At 42.7% G+C, this 12,954-nt stretch overlaps 1 protein-coding gene across 2 annotated transcripts in view; it reads right to left on the bottom strand.

Annotated features, from left to right (window-relative positions):
- Window positions 1-8,819, bottom strand: part of rerg (RAS-like, estrogen-regulated, growth inhibitor) — a 59,854-nt gene extending 51,035 nt beyond the window's left edge. The window contains exon 1 of one of the 2 annotated variants that reach the window (XM_087830517.1): window positions 8,607-8,819. The gene's annotated coding sequence lies outside the window, so the exon portion shown is untranslated. Of the gene's footprint in view, window positions 1-8,478; window positions 8,567-8,606 lie in introns of those variants that run through there. The other variant, XM_087830518.1, reaches the window with a different exon arrangement.
- Between the last annotated feature and the right edge of the window lie 4,135 nt (window positions 8,820-12,954).

The following is a 12,954-nucleotide window of genomic DNA, read 5'->3' as shown; positions in this document are numbered from 1 at the left end:
AAGTCTAATCTTAAAAGTAGAGATAGTGTCTGTCTCCTGAATCCAAACTGGAAGCTGGTTCCACAGAAGAGGGGCCTGAAAACTGAAGGCTCTGCCTCCCATTCTACTTTTAAATACTCTAGGAACAACAAGTAGGCCTGCAGAGCGAGAGCGAAGTGCTCTAATAGGGTGATATGGTACTACAAGGTACTGTAATAATATTGCACAGCACCACAATTAGCAAGAAACACAAAGATCTCATGCCAGGTGTCCATGGAGGGGTGATGATTTGAGACCAGACCTGGGCACCTTGCAGTCCCCGAGCCACCCACGAACTCCTCCGTACACCAAGTATACGAGAGTCAAATGTGTGGCCAGCAGCTAAACCCCGGATCATGCAATACGACAATGATCCCAAGCAGAGCAGCAAATCTACAACAGAATGATGTTGAACAGGCAGATGTGAAGAGACAACAGTAATTTGTTCTGCGAATTATTTTTAAATGTACACTCTAATTTAACACCACATAACTTTGCCGTTCAATAATTAAGACAGCCATTTATAGCGTGCTGAAGTTTGTCAGCCGAGTTTTTGAACAGATTTATCGTCAGTCACCGTTGTGTACATTACATGAAGTGCAGACGATCCGTCTGGACTTCTCGCTCTTTGTTGGCTGAAATGAGCTACAGCAGGAAAATGAGAGAAAGCTGAAACCGGATCACACGTTCGTGTGCCCAGTTAAATAAAAGCTGTGCTTGGTTAATATGTTGCTGGCACTGACACACACCCAACTTCACACTGGCTGAAATTATTAAGTGGCCAGCATCCAGTTTTCTTCTTTACTCCAGGCAGACGCTTAAACACACACATATGTTTTAAACTAACCTTTTCCCCTTCATAGCAACACACATATGTCTATATATGGTGTGACAGCGTGCCGCTCTGCGTGACCCAAGTGCAGATCGATCATCCGTCTACGTCTCCTACTCGGCGGGTGGTGTCACGGCAGCTGCCAGCATCTTTAAATATTAGTTTCGGTCATTGCTGATGTGGCTCCGATAACCAAACAGCAGTCAAAGCAGTGAGTAAAGCTGCTGCTGTAATAGCAATAATGACGTTGTGTTCTGTCCTCCCGGCTAAGTTTGTGGTGTTTGCCAGTTTCGAGGACAAAGATGAATCACTGGGTTTGTCCCTGAGTGGCATTCTCCCACTGTTCATGTTTGAAATGTGTCATTACATCTCCAACCAATATTAATATCACTGCCTCGGTGATGCAACATTGACCCTTTATTTCCTGAGTGCTTAGAATAAAACTGCCACATTTAAACTGAGTCATTAAGGCTGGGTCTAAAATCAAGTCCTAGACTCCCTTGTCTTTAAGACAGAGGAATCATGTTTACAGCCTGGTTTAAAACAAACAGTATAGGGGTACATTTTTCACATGACCCACACATTTAAATGCTATTAAGGCTTAAAGTTCTGATTAAGTGTGTGGCTGCTTTTAGAGACAGTTCAGTTCATCTTGTTTAGTCTTTGTTTTAAAGGACACTCTGAGCAGTTGGCTGGTTAGTTGCTCCAGTAAACAACGTGTCGACACAGCAGTCACATCAAGGCTTTAAAACGGGACAAACCAGTGGGTGACACCACTGTAGCGACATCCATCTGTTTTGCAATCTATGTTGATAACGTGGTCGTCCTATGTTTAATAAATGGTGGAACCACAGTCTCTCCCCTCTGTCTGTCCGACATAGTAGGAAGCAAAAACATGGCATTGAAGACGAGCGATCTAACCGAGGTTTTTTTTGTGAAACTGACAGCACGTACGCTTATCAGTGTAATCACAATCAAACGGCACTTAGATCCCACCTGTTAAACAAGCTCTGTAGAATATCAGATATGAAATAACGCTAGAAACTTATTTTGGATACTCTGTTGCTCACAGGGTTTTACATAGTTGCACATATTTAAGTTGGGAGACTTTTTACAGTCTCATCCTGATCTCGCAGCAGGGATCTTTTGCATTTTAGGTAAACACTATGATATGGAGCCATCAGATATGAAATTATACTAACAACCAAAAACAAATGCTGTCTGTTTACAGACTCATTGCTTCCTTAGTTTGCTGTGTACCATAATATACCGCTCAAAAAATTAAAGGAAGTTTAGCATCAAGTCAGTTAAATCTCTCGGAGTAGCAGAGGAGTTGTTAATCAGTTTCAGTTGCTTTGATGTTAATGAAATGACTAACAGGTACACGAGAGGGGCAACAATGAGAAAACTCCCAAAACAGGAATGGTCTTATAGGTGTTGGACACCGACATTTTTCCCATGGAGAGACTCACAAACTTCTACATGCTGTGCAACCACAACCTGCAGCGCAATGGCTGCCATTAGTTATCAGAATAAAACTCTTGGGCCCGTTGTCAGAGCCCATGCCGGTGCAGTGGGTTCTGGATTCCTCGTGGTGCACAACAATGCCCAGCTGAGGTAGGCAACTCCAGGCCTCGAGTGCCGGGTCCTGCAGGTTTTAGATGTGTCCTTGATCCAGTACAGCTGATTCATCTTGATGCATTCTCAATCATCCAGGTAAGTAAATCTCCAAAAGTTGATTCTGTTCATCTGGATGTAGAGTTTTGTGGGAGAAACGTTTCGTCACTCATCCAAGTGACATGACCTCCTAGCCCATTGTTCCTTTAGTGGGCTGGTTTCAGTCATTATGCAAATGTACTGTTTATAAGGTTGGGGAAACCTGCAATCAGCTGAGACTGAAGAAGTCACTTGGATGAGTGACGAAACGTTTCTCCCACAAAACGCTACGTCCAGATGAACAGAATCAACTTTTGGAGATACAGCTGATTCAAATTGCTAAATGACCTCCTCAGCATGTCTTGAAGTTCTGATGAGGCCTGGTAACGAACTAATATTTGATTCAGGTGTGTCGACCAAGGGTGATAACTAAAACCTGCAGGACGCCGACCCTTGAGGCCCGGAGTTGTCCACCCCTGTCCTAGAAGATAAAGGAAGTGACACCATTGAATAACCCCCAAGTCTTTCTGACACTAATTCAACAGAACACCTCTGGGATATTATGTTTCGGTCATTCCAACGCTTCCAGGGTGAGAGGTGGGGTACACTGTGACAGGCCGCCAGTCTTTGAAAGAGCTAACATAGCGAGGCAGACATTCACTAATCTAATCTGAGCTATCTAATCTGTTTTGTTATTGGTGTCTATCTAACACCTGCATTATAAAAGTCTGGACAGTTTGCTTGAGGGGACATGAGTATCTACTGATACTGGAGTTAGCTGTGCACCAGACCTGCTGCTACTTCTGTAAAACACACCCTCTGTCTTCTAAAATGCTTATTCACTCTATCAAATGCTAGCTATAAGAATTAGCAACGTCCATAACAACCGCGCTCTAAAGGGAGATAAAAGCTTCTCTTTTAGCTCCATGCACAGTGTTTACACCGACAGTAGATGCTAAAGGAAAAGTCTTCAGTCGAATGTAAACAGGACATGAAGGGAATATGTATGGCTGTTCTGCCTTGTTTCTCACTTTTACGCTCGTGTTTGCTCTCCCTCTGTTTCCCATCTCGCACACATTGCTGTAACCACACACACACACACACACTGCTGCAGTGATCCCTTGCTCTCCCACGCAGCAGCAGGGAATCACCACTGAGAGGAAGAAGAGAAGCACAGAGACGTGTCTCCCTATCGACTCGGCCATTCGTCTTCCTGTTTTGCCTTTTAGAATTAGAATAGAATAGAATAGAATAGAATTCAACTTTATTGTCATTGCACATGCACAGGTACAGGGCAACGAAATGCAGTTTGCATCCATCCAGAAGTGCTTTAGCCATCATATAGATATATTACAATATATATTAGCAATAATATAGATATGTAAGTATATTGCAGAAATGGGTCTATTATGGTATGTTCTAATGGTTTTATGGCCTCCACACCTGCTCCATCCTTCATCCAAACACATACATGTATGTGCACACACACGCACACACCTCAGTCATGCAAAGAACTCACAGGATGATCTGCTTTAGTGAGGCTGAGGTGTCTCTCTATTTTACTCAACGCATGTAGAGCTTTCTTTGACAGAGAGCAAATTCCAGTGGCTGCCAAGACAAAAACAAATGATATGTTGTTTCAGCATGGATCCAAGGTCAAAGAAACACAGGATCAGCCAGAGAAAGAAAAAACAACAGCTATGAGCCAGGATAAGCAGGGATGCATTTTAAAGAGCAATTTTTCTCACATTCTGAAAGACCACAGCCTGTGTGTTCGCCACCTTTATGTGTCAAACGTGGTAACCACTATCAACTTCATCTCACCTGCATGCGGTACAGAGATAAGACAAGCTGTGACTAGCATGGCTGACCCTAACACTGCACTCGTTCAGCGCTAACAAAAGTGCATTTGCATGTTGTCTCTTGTAAATATGGAGCCTCCTCTTTTTCTTCTGCTCTTTTTCAAAAAACCTGATAAAAACCTGGCTAGCTGAAGTCTGATACTGTTGTTGGATAACAAATCACTGCTTGTTAGAAGTGATCCTCTCAACTGAATCTGGAAAGGGGAAAAAAGAAGAGGGAAAGAAAGCTCTCTGGATTTACTTCAACAAGTGAGTCTTTACCATGACTGTAGCCTAGCTTAACTAGCATGCTGTAAAGACTAGTGAAAACTGCTAGCCCAACTTTTTCTAAAGTTAATAAAAATGATCTTTGGTTCAACTAGAAGTGCCAAAAATTCAGTTCCTTAAGGTATTTGCCCTCTGTGGGAAATCATCCATCTGAATACAAGAGTTACGGATGTGTTTACTTTGACTGACAGGCAGCTACATCCAGCGAGCGCCTGCCAGGCCTTCCCTCCACCATCTGGAATTCTTGACCACGGTTATACACAGATTTCCAGATCAGCCACCCTGTGCTACCCAAACCTGGCTGGGCAAAAATGTCCCCGGCAGTTCATTATATCTGCCAAACTTCCAGTGTGTTATTATTTGTGCTGTGTTGCTATTGTCAGTATTGTCTGTTGCCTATTGTGCAGTGTACATTGAGAGCAAAGAAGTAACCTGAGCACAATTGTGTGTGTACAAAATACTTGAGCGATAAAGTTCTGTACTGTTAGCTGACTGTTTGTTGCATATATACGGCTTACAAATGCATTTCTGCTGGTGTCTTAACCAGCAGTCCCCAACAAATCGGGCCGGTCCGTGAGTCGTTTGGTACCAGGCAGCGAGAGTTGAGGCTCGGGTGTGAAATTTATGATTTTCAGGGTTTTTATCGTTAACTCAGTTTCCCTGGGTCTTTTCCCGGATTTTAGGAGGACACTGCTAATAAAGTTACACAATTACACAGTGAATTTGTGTTTATTATTATATTTACAAAATACCACAGTTTTTGTCTTGGTCGTATAATTTTATTTGGTTGTATTTATCTGCGACACCTTACGAAGCCCCGCAGGGGACATGGAAGAAAAAAAAATTAAGACGGACTTTTCTCGCAAAAGTTTTGCGATATCTCGCAAAACTAACTCAGGATCTCGCAAAACTTTTGCGACTTCTCGCAAAAGTTGAATTCCAACAATGGCGGCAGCTACTTAGTTGTAATATTACTCTTTCTGGGTCACAAAATACACTTTTAAGATATTTTCAGGCGTGAATGTAGTTGTGTAAACGTCAGATACCTGCTCGGTTTACAAGACATCACATATTTGCAAAAGTGCTCCGACGTTTTCGGGGATCTGACACCCACCATCTCAAAGCTAACGGGAGGTCGAGACCTACTACAGCCGGGAGGAACACCGCTTTCCCGGCACATCATGCCTCGACCTCCCGGTCGGCTTCGAGCTGGCGGCCTCCGAAGAATGCGGCTAAAACTTTTGTGAGATCTCGCAAAACTTTGGCGAGATCCCGAGTTTGTTTTGCGAGATCTTGCAAAAGTCCGTCTTAATTTGTTTTTTTCTCCCGTGTCCCCTGCAGGGCTCCGTAACACCTTAAAGGCCGGTCCGTGAAAATATTGTCTAACATTAAACCGACCCGTGGTGCAAAAAAGGTTGGGGACCGCTGGTCTTAACTAGCAACACTACCAGTCTTAACTAGCCAAAATGCTACCGTTGACGCATCACAGGAACTATGTCCATTTTATGCATCTAGTTTATTACAGAAAAGGGTCTTTTTTCTTTTCTTTTTTTGGCTGGGTGGAATGCCTTCATTCTCAGAAAGTTTTTGAGCAACACATGGTAACGGCAACGCTTTAGGAATTCACAGCACCAGACTGTTTTTAAGCTAAGCTAAGGTAAGCTAAGCTACGCTAAACTAAGCTAAGGTAAGCTAAGGTAAGCTAAGCTAAACTAAAGTAAGCTAAGCTAAGGGTGTCCAGACTTCATAGGTACAAATGAGCGATCTCAGCTAATCCCCATCAGGAGACGAAATAAGTGAATTTCTGTATTTTCTACAACATTCCTTTAAATTGAGTTTCAACGTTAATTAGAACATTCTTAACAAATCAACATAAAAGAGGCGAAAGACAAACTCGCTGTGTACAGCAAAGGTTAAATACAGTCAGCACTAACTACAGCATGTGATTAGAAATGACTACAAGATTAGAAAGCAAATCCTGTGATCCTCATCAGACTGTGTCTTAATAAACTTTTCCATAATTGGCTACATAGCCAGTGATGTCAAAGTGTTTCTGTGAAGCTGTTCTTGTTTACTTTCAGGAAAGGCAAAAACTTTAACAGAGAAATACAAAGACTGATGATTGATGGAGTCGATGCCCTCTGTCCAGGATGCAGCAGTGTGCTTATTTTGACACGTGGACCTCTGCTCTGCAGGGACTTCATCCAGACTGTCAAACTGGGCACGTGTATATATTTTTTTCCACTGTGTGCCCAGCTGGCCTTTTTGTAATTTTTACCCTGAGAAATGAATCTGGGTGGTGGTGCTGTGGTTGACTGAGATTACAGACCTCAGTGCTCCAAACCAAGGGAGGAGACCTGCTGCACCACAGGCTATAGAAAGACGGCAAACCGCAGGCCTGTCATCAGAATATACAGTGAAATGGTGCGCAGCCTCTGGAGGGAAACTAGTGAGGAAAATACTTCTGCAATGCCCTGACTCTAAGAAAACGTTTAAATTATATTTTTAGTTGAGTAAGAGCCAAAAAAAGCCACCTAGATTTTCAGTAACGATCCAGACCAGGCTTTAATATTAAAATTTCTACCATATGACACTGGAACGCCAACCAGGGGTGACGGGTATCTGTCACACGTTCATCATCCTGATACATAAATAGAAGGAGTGGCTCAGTATAAAAGCAGAACTCTTCACAACTCTTCTAATAAATTTCATTCAAGTTAAAGTAAATAAGTTTGGCCTCATTTGACCTGTTAACAAATAAGTCAGTGTGTACTCTGAGATTTCCTTAGGAGCAACACCATGCAGAATGGCCCCATCCTGGACATCATACTAATTTATATAATATGTTAATGATGTGTTGCTGTTATCTATGCATTAGTGTTAACATTAAAGTGCATTGTAACTAGTTGCGGTGATTTTCTTCTTATAGGTTAACACGTGTTTATGTAATCATAATCTACTTGGAAGTTCAGTTCAAGGGATATTAAGTAGCAAAAACTGAGAGTATGTCGGTTGTACTTGTGTTTTTTAGTAAATGCACCAGTTACAATGCTTCATCAGAAGGCAGAGACTATAGTGCATGCTTCACAGCTCTGTTTACAAACAGACTATTATACACTTATTTAAGCTATTATAAACCCAATATAGCAACATTTATCTCTGTTTTAAATATTATGATTATAATGAGTACATGCATATTATTTTTCATTATTATTATTACTATTTATTAATTAATTATTATTCTTATCTAGCCTTCAATCCAGATTGAATTGATTGAAAGTGCATAAGCAGTATATCAAAGCCACTCAGCATTTCCTTGCCCCTCTTCTTCTGCCCAGTTTGGCACCAAGTGCTGGGCGACAGGACCCTAAATCTCATAAAGATTTGGCCTGTTCTGCAGTACTCGGGGCTTTCCATGAATGCGAATGGAGAAGGAGAAGGAGATCAAGCAGCAGAGTAACACGAAACTGCATATTTATAAAGACTGAACTCTTTTGGTTGTATTACAAAACTGGATTCTGGCTTTCTCCTTCATTGCTCCATTTTAATTTCCTAAATAAATGACTTGCGAGACTTTTCCAACTTGCAACACGTCATTAAGTCCACAGACTAAATTACATTAAGCTATGGTTAAGGTTAATTTAAAGTAATCCCAGCAACACTTAGGATAGACTTTCCCCCCATGAGGCTCAACCTCACCTCAGGAAACACGAGCTTCCTTAAAAGGATTCCCTCAGCTGCTAATATATCAGACCTCTTGGCCTGACCACAAGTCTGATCGCTTCCACGCCTCTATATTGCGGGGATTTCACCTCACGAGAAAACACCGGCAGGGCGACTCACCGGTGACCGCTGAATTCAGTAGTAATTCCTCCGGTGATGAAATCAAGAGGACAGAAATGGAGGAAAAGAGAGGAAAAAAAGAAAGAAAAAAGTTGACAGGTCCGATGATCGAAAATAATGTGTCTGACCTTCTGAGGTGCAGATGCGGACGCTGCGCACTTCTGGGCAGATGGGGAGGTGAACACGGATAGGTGGATGGACGGGTGGATGGAAGAGGAGATCCTGTCCGGGCGGACCGAGCAGCAGCTCTGACGGGGATGAATGAATCCCAAAAACAGAGCCTCAGTGGAAATTTATAGAGAGGAGCTGCTGGAGTTCCCGACACTCTGCTGCCTCTGACCAGGCTGATGCTGCGTGCCGCTGCATGAGCACAACGAGGGGGGACAGCGGCCTCTGGTGGCGGAGAGCGATAACACAGGCTTCGAGTTTCTAAAGGGAAATCCCACTATTTTCCAGTTCCTCTCTCATTTCGCCAACCCCCCTAAAGATTTCAAAGATCTCAAAACGTTAAACGATATTCTTCCAAACCGTCTGTCTATGTTAGATTTTTTCCAGTGTTTTGGGGGCATTTAGGCAAATGACACGCACAACTGTCTGCAGTTTGAATTATTATTGGTTGTATATGTTCTTGTGAGACAAATTGATATTATTTATATCGATTCGTTCCTCCTCTTGGTCCCTGCCTCAATCTCCACGACTGCTCATCATCACTCACCTGCTGCATGAGTGCTCTGCCACTACTTAAAGCCACGGCGGACTGTTGTTCATTGCTCCCAGCTCTCTTTGTGAATCTCCGAGTCTCATCCTGATTCCTGATTTTTCCTAACGATCGTTTCCTCAGGATCACTGCCTGTTTCATGTGGACCCTGCTTGGATGAGTGTCAGTGAGTTTCAGCGTGGGAGTGGATTGAGTACGAGTGAGTCACAGACAGTGTGAAGAGGACTGTGGACGTGGACCCCACCTTCCCCTAGATTTCCTGGAGCCCGTGTCCCTTCATCACTGTAATTCAATTCAATTCAATTTTATCCATACAGCGCCAAATCACAACAAAAGTCACCTCAAGGCGCTTAAATATGTACATATGTATATTTCACTTGGTGTTGTTGTAAATAAGCCTCCCTTTACATGCACAGCTCTGAGTCCCGCATGTAAGTCCTGCCTGACCAGCCGTGACACCAGCCGCATGTTAGCTAACATCAGTCCATCAGACACTTTGATCCACAGCAGAACATTAAGAAAACAATGAAATGATCCTCACTTTGGATGTTATTGACCCACAGACTCAGTGTACTGCTGCTTGTTAAAACTCTTAATTTGCAACAACCAAAGCATTGCTTTACTATTAGTTTGGGTCGTCATTGTAAAAACAGAAACAGAAAAAAACCTTCTTGTGTGATACATTATGTCTGTCTGCTTTCATAAAATGCTACTTCAGCTAGTCCTGTATGAGCTCCCTCCTGGGGAGGACAGCGGCCTCTGGTGGCCACAAGTGATAACAAAGGTTCTGAGTTTATAAAGGGGAATCCCTACACCTGTTTCACACACCCTGCCCGGGATGAGGGGCTACAGGCAGTTTTTGGGGCACTGTCCCAGTTTGCTGCTGGTTTGGGGGGCAAGCTGGATGTTCTGGTGTGGTCACTGACCCGCTCCCTTGGTTGCTTGGGGTGGCTACGACCTCCTTGATGGCTCTGCCGGGTGGTTCTTGGGCACCTGTGGCCCTTTGACCCTGTTCTCGGCTCGTACCAGGGCAGCCAGCCTCTAGCGGGGTCGACTACCTCTGGTCCTCTGGGACTCTCACCCCTTAGCTATGGGAAACCCATCTGGGCCCTTCCTGCTTCTTCTACTGGAATAGATGCGTGGATGACGCAGATGTGTGTTGGGGGCTTTGGATGGCATGTATCATGATCTGAGTGAGTGTTTAGTGTTTTTCCACCTTATTTACTTATAAATAAATAACTAAATAAAGGCTATCTTCATACGTTTTCAATGACTCTCTCCCCTTTATCTAAATCCCCCTAAAGCATAGGTGTCAAACTCTGGCCCGCAGACTAATTACATTTGGCCCGCGAAGCCATACCGAATTACTATTAGAGCTGGCCTACTGGTATTATACAGCTAATATATATATTGTTTATTATTAAGCTTTGCTTGTTCCATATTCGGTTTTTCAGCAAAACGTGTTTGAGTCCATAAGAAAAGATTCATTCTTATATCTGGAGGAATAAATATATTTCAATAAATATTAACGTTAGCCCGCGACTTTGTTCCAGTTTTGAATTTTGGCCCACTGTGTATTTGAGTTTGACACCCCTGCCCTAAAGTTTCCCCCCAGCTATACCCAGTGATAACAACATCAGCAAAAAGGAACACTAGAAGCCGAGAAATATCAAGGGCTGAGAGGGGAGCTTGAGAAGATGTGGAGGGTGACGGCAACAGTACTAGTGTGGTAATTGCAGCATTCGGGGCAGCTACCCCCAAATTGAGCCAGTGGCTCCAGCAGATCCCAGGAGTGATATCAAAGATCTCTGTCCAGAAGAGCGCAGCCCTGGGAACGGCAAAGATACTGCGCCAGGGCATGTGTATCCAGTACACTTTCCAGCCTAGGTCCCACATGCTACTCCTGGGATATGAGCAAGAGAGACAAAACTGAAGCTATATCAGCTCGGACATCATCTAGATTAACAAGGTTTGTGTCGGAACAATATGAGAACAGCATCCATTCCAAGCCTTGAGTTGGAGCAATACTCGAACAGCATATGGAAGAAGGACATCACCAGACCCTGACATGATTCATGCTGGCTAAAGAAACTAACTGCACTCCACGAGTGTCTGGCAGCACATGCAGCACAACACGCCTTTGCAACTTCAGGTTGGGGGTCTGACTCCCGACCAAGGCGTCTGAATCCAGTAAGGGTCCTTTTAGAGGTTTCAGAAAAACTGGAGAGGACTAAAGGAGAAGTATGTGATGCATATTTATGGGACCAGAACACACTGTATGGCAGCATTTATTGAGAACACCTTGATGGAGATTATTTTATATTGTGTCACAATTAAAGAGGGTTGTTATTAACTTCCAGAAATCAGCTTTAGTGTCGAAATCTAGTTTTCAGCTAATGGTTTTTTATTGATTTAAAACTTTAACTTCATCTTACTCTGTGTTGAGGGAAAGGGAACTACTGTAATTGTGCCTCTTTTTTGTTCCTGGATATTCATAAGTACAGAAAAAAAGACTTCAGGGGCATAAATACACATATACCATTGTGAAAATATTCTTTTTAACAAGAGAGAGGACAGTTCTCATAATGCTGGACACAAATGGAGAACTGATCCACTTGAGTCTGTTGGATCAGGAAATGTGACGACGCTGCACTTGTGGTCAACTAGACCACGAGTCACATGCCACTGTTCATCAACAATCCAGCCGTGCGTTACAGAAGCACTTACGCCTTACTTAAACCTTTTTTTAAAATTGTTTGCATGTTCAAATATTCTATGTATTTTTGAGTGAAAGGGCTGTTGATGGCATTCTGTTTATCATTAATTATGATTTATAGTCACGACACTGAACACTTTTCATGTTTGTGAACAGAGATTTGTCCTCAGATTGTCTTTCACCACCACTGCGGAGCAGCTTTCCGGCCGACTCCACACACACACACACACACACACCTCTCCCTCCAGGCCCGGTGTCACTGAAATGACTCCCCTGCAGTGGAGCCATAGACCACACCTCTGCCACAATATTTAACAGAAAATATTCAGAGCAGCACTTTGATACTCACACGTTGGGACTTTGTTTCACTCAGACTCTATAAATATGTTTTAAAACCCCCACAACTGTACTAATGAAGAGTCATGTGATGACTTACACTCGTTTATTGACCGTCCCTAGAACCGGAACTAAACATGGAGAAGCAGCTTTTAGTTTCTATGCTCCTCACATCTGTAACACACTATCGGGAAATATAAAGCTGCAGAGACACTGAACTCTTTTAAGTCTAAAATTAAAACTTACTTATTTAGACTTGCTTATGAGTAACTGATCCTATTATGGCTCTCTACCTGTTTGTTTTAATTTTTTCATAGAAATTATTGTCTTGATAATTGTTTTATTGTAAATGTTTTCTTGTATTTTACTTTTATAGTGTTTTATGTTTTATTTTTTGTGTTTTATTTTAATCATGTAAAGCACCTTGAATTGCCTTGTGCTGAAAGTGTGCTATACAAATAAAATTGCCTTGACTTACACAGAGAAATCATGCTGGTGCACAACTACATTTTCTTCCTCTGAGTGGTGATTCCCTGCTGCTACATAGGAGAGCAAGGGATCACTGAAGCTGTGTGTGTGTGCGTGCATTAAGGTGTTGAATAAAAATGATTACATATTAAGATTTTGTCAGTACCTTTATTTCATTGTGTTACAGGACATGTTACAACTAACCCAGACTATGGGGTTAATTGCATCATTTCACTCT

The sequence above is a fragment of the Neolamprologus brichardi genome, chromosome 17 (assembly GCF_056152115.1).
Source record: "Neolamprologus brichardi isolate AB-2024 chromosome 17, ASM5615211v1, whole genome shotgun sequence".
NCBI lineage: Eukaryota > Metazoa > Chordata > Actinopteri > Cichliformes > Cichlidae > Neolamprologus > Neolamprologus brichardi.
Note: the sequence above shows the minus strand (reverse complement) of the source record. Positions and strands in the feature narration are given on the sequence as shown.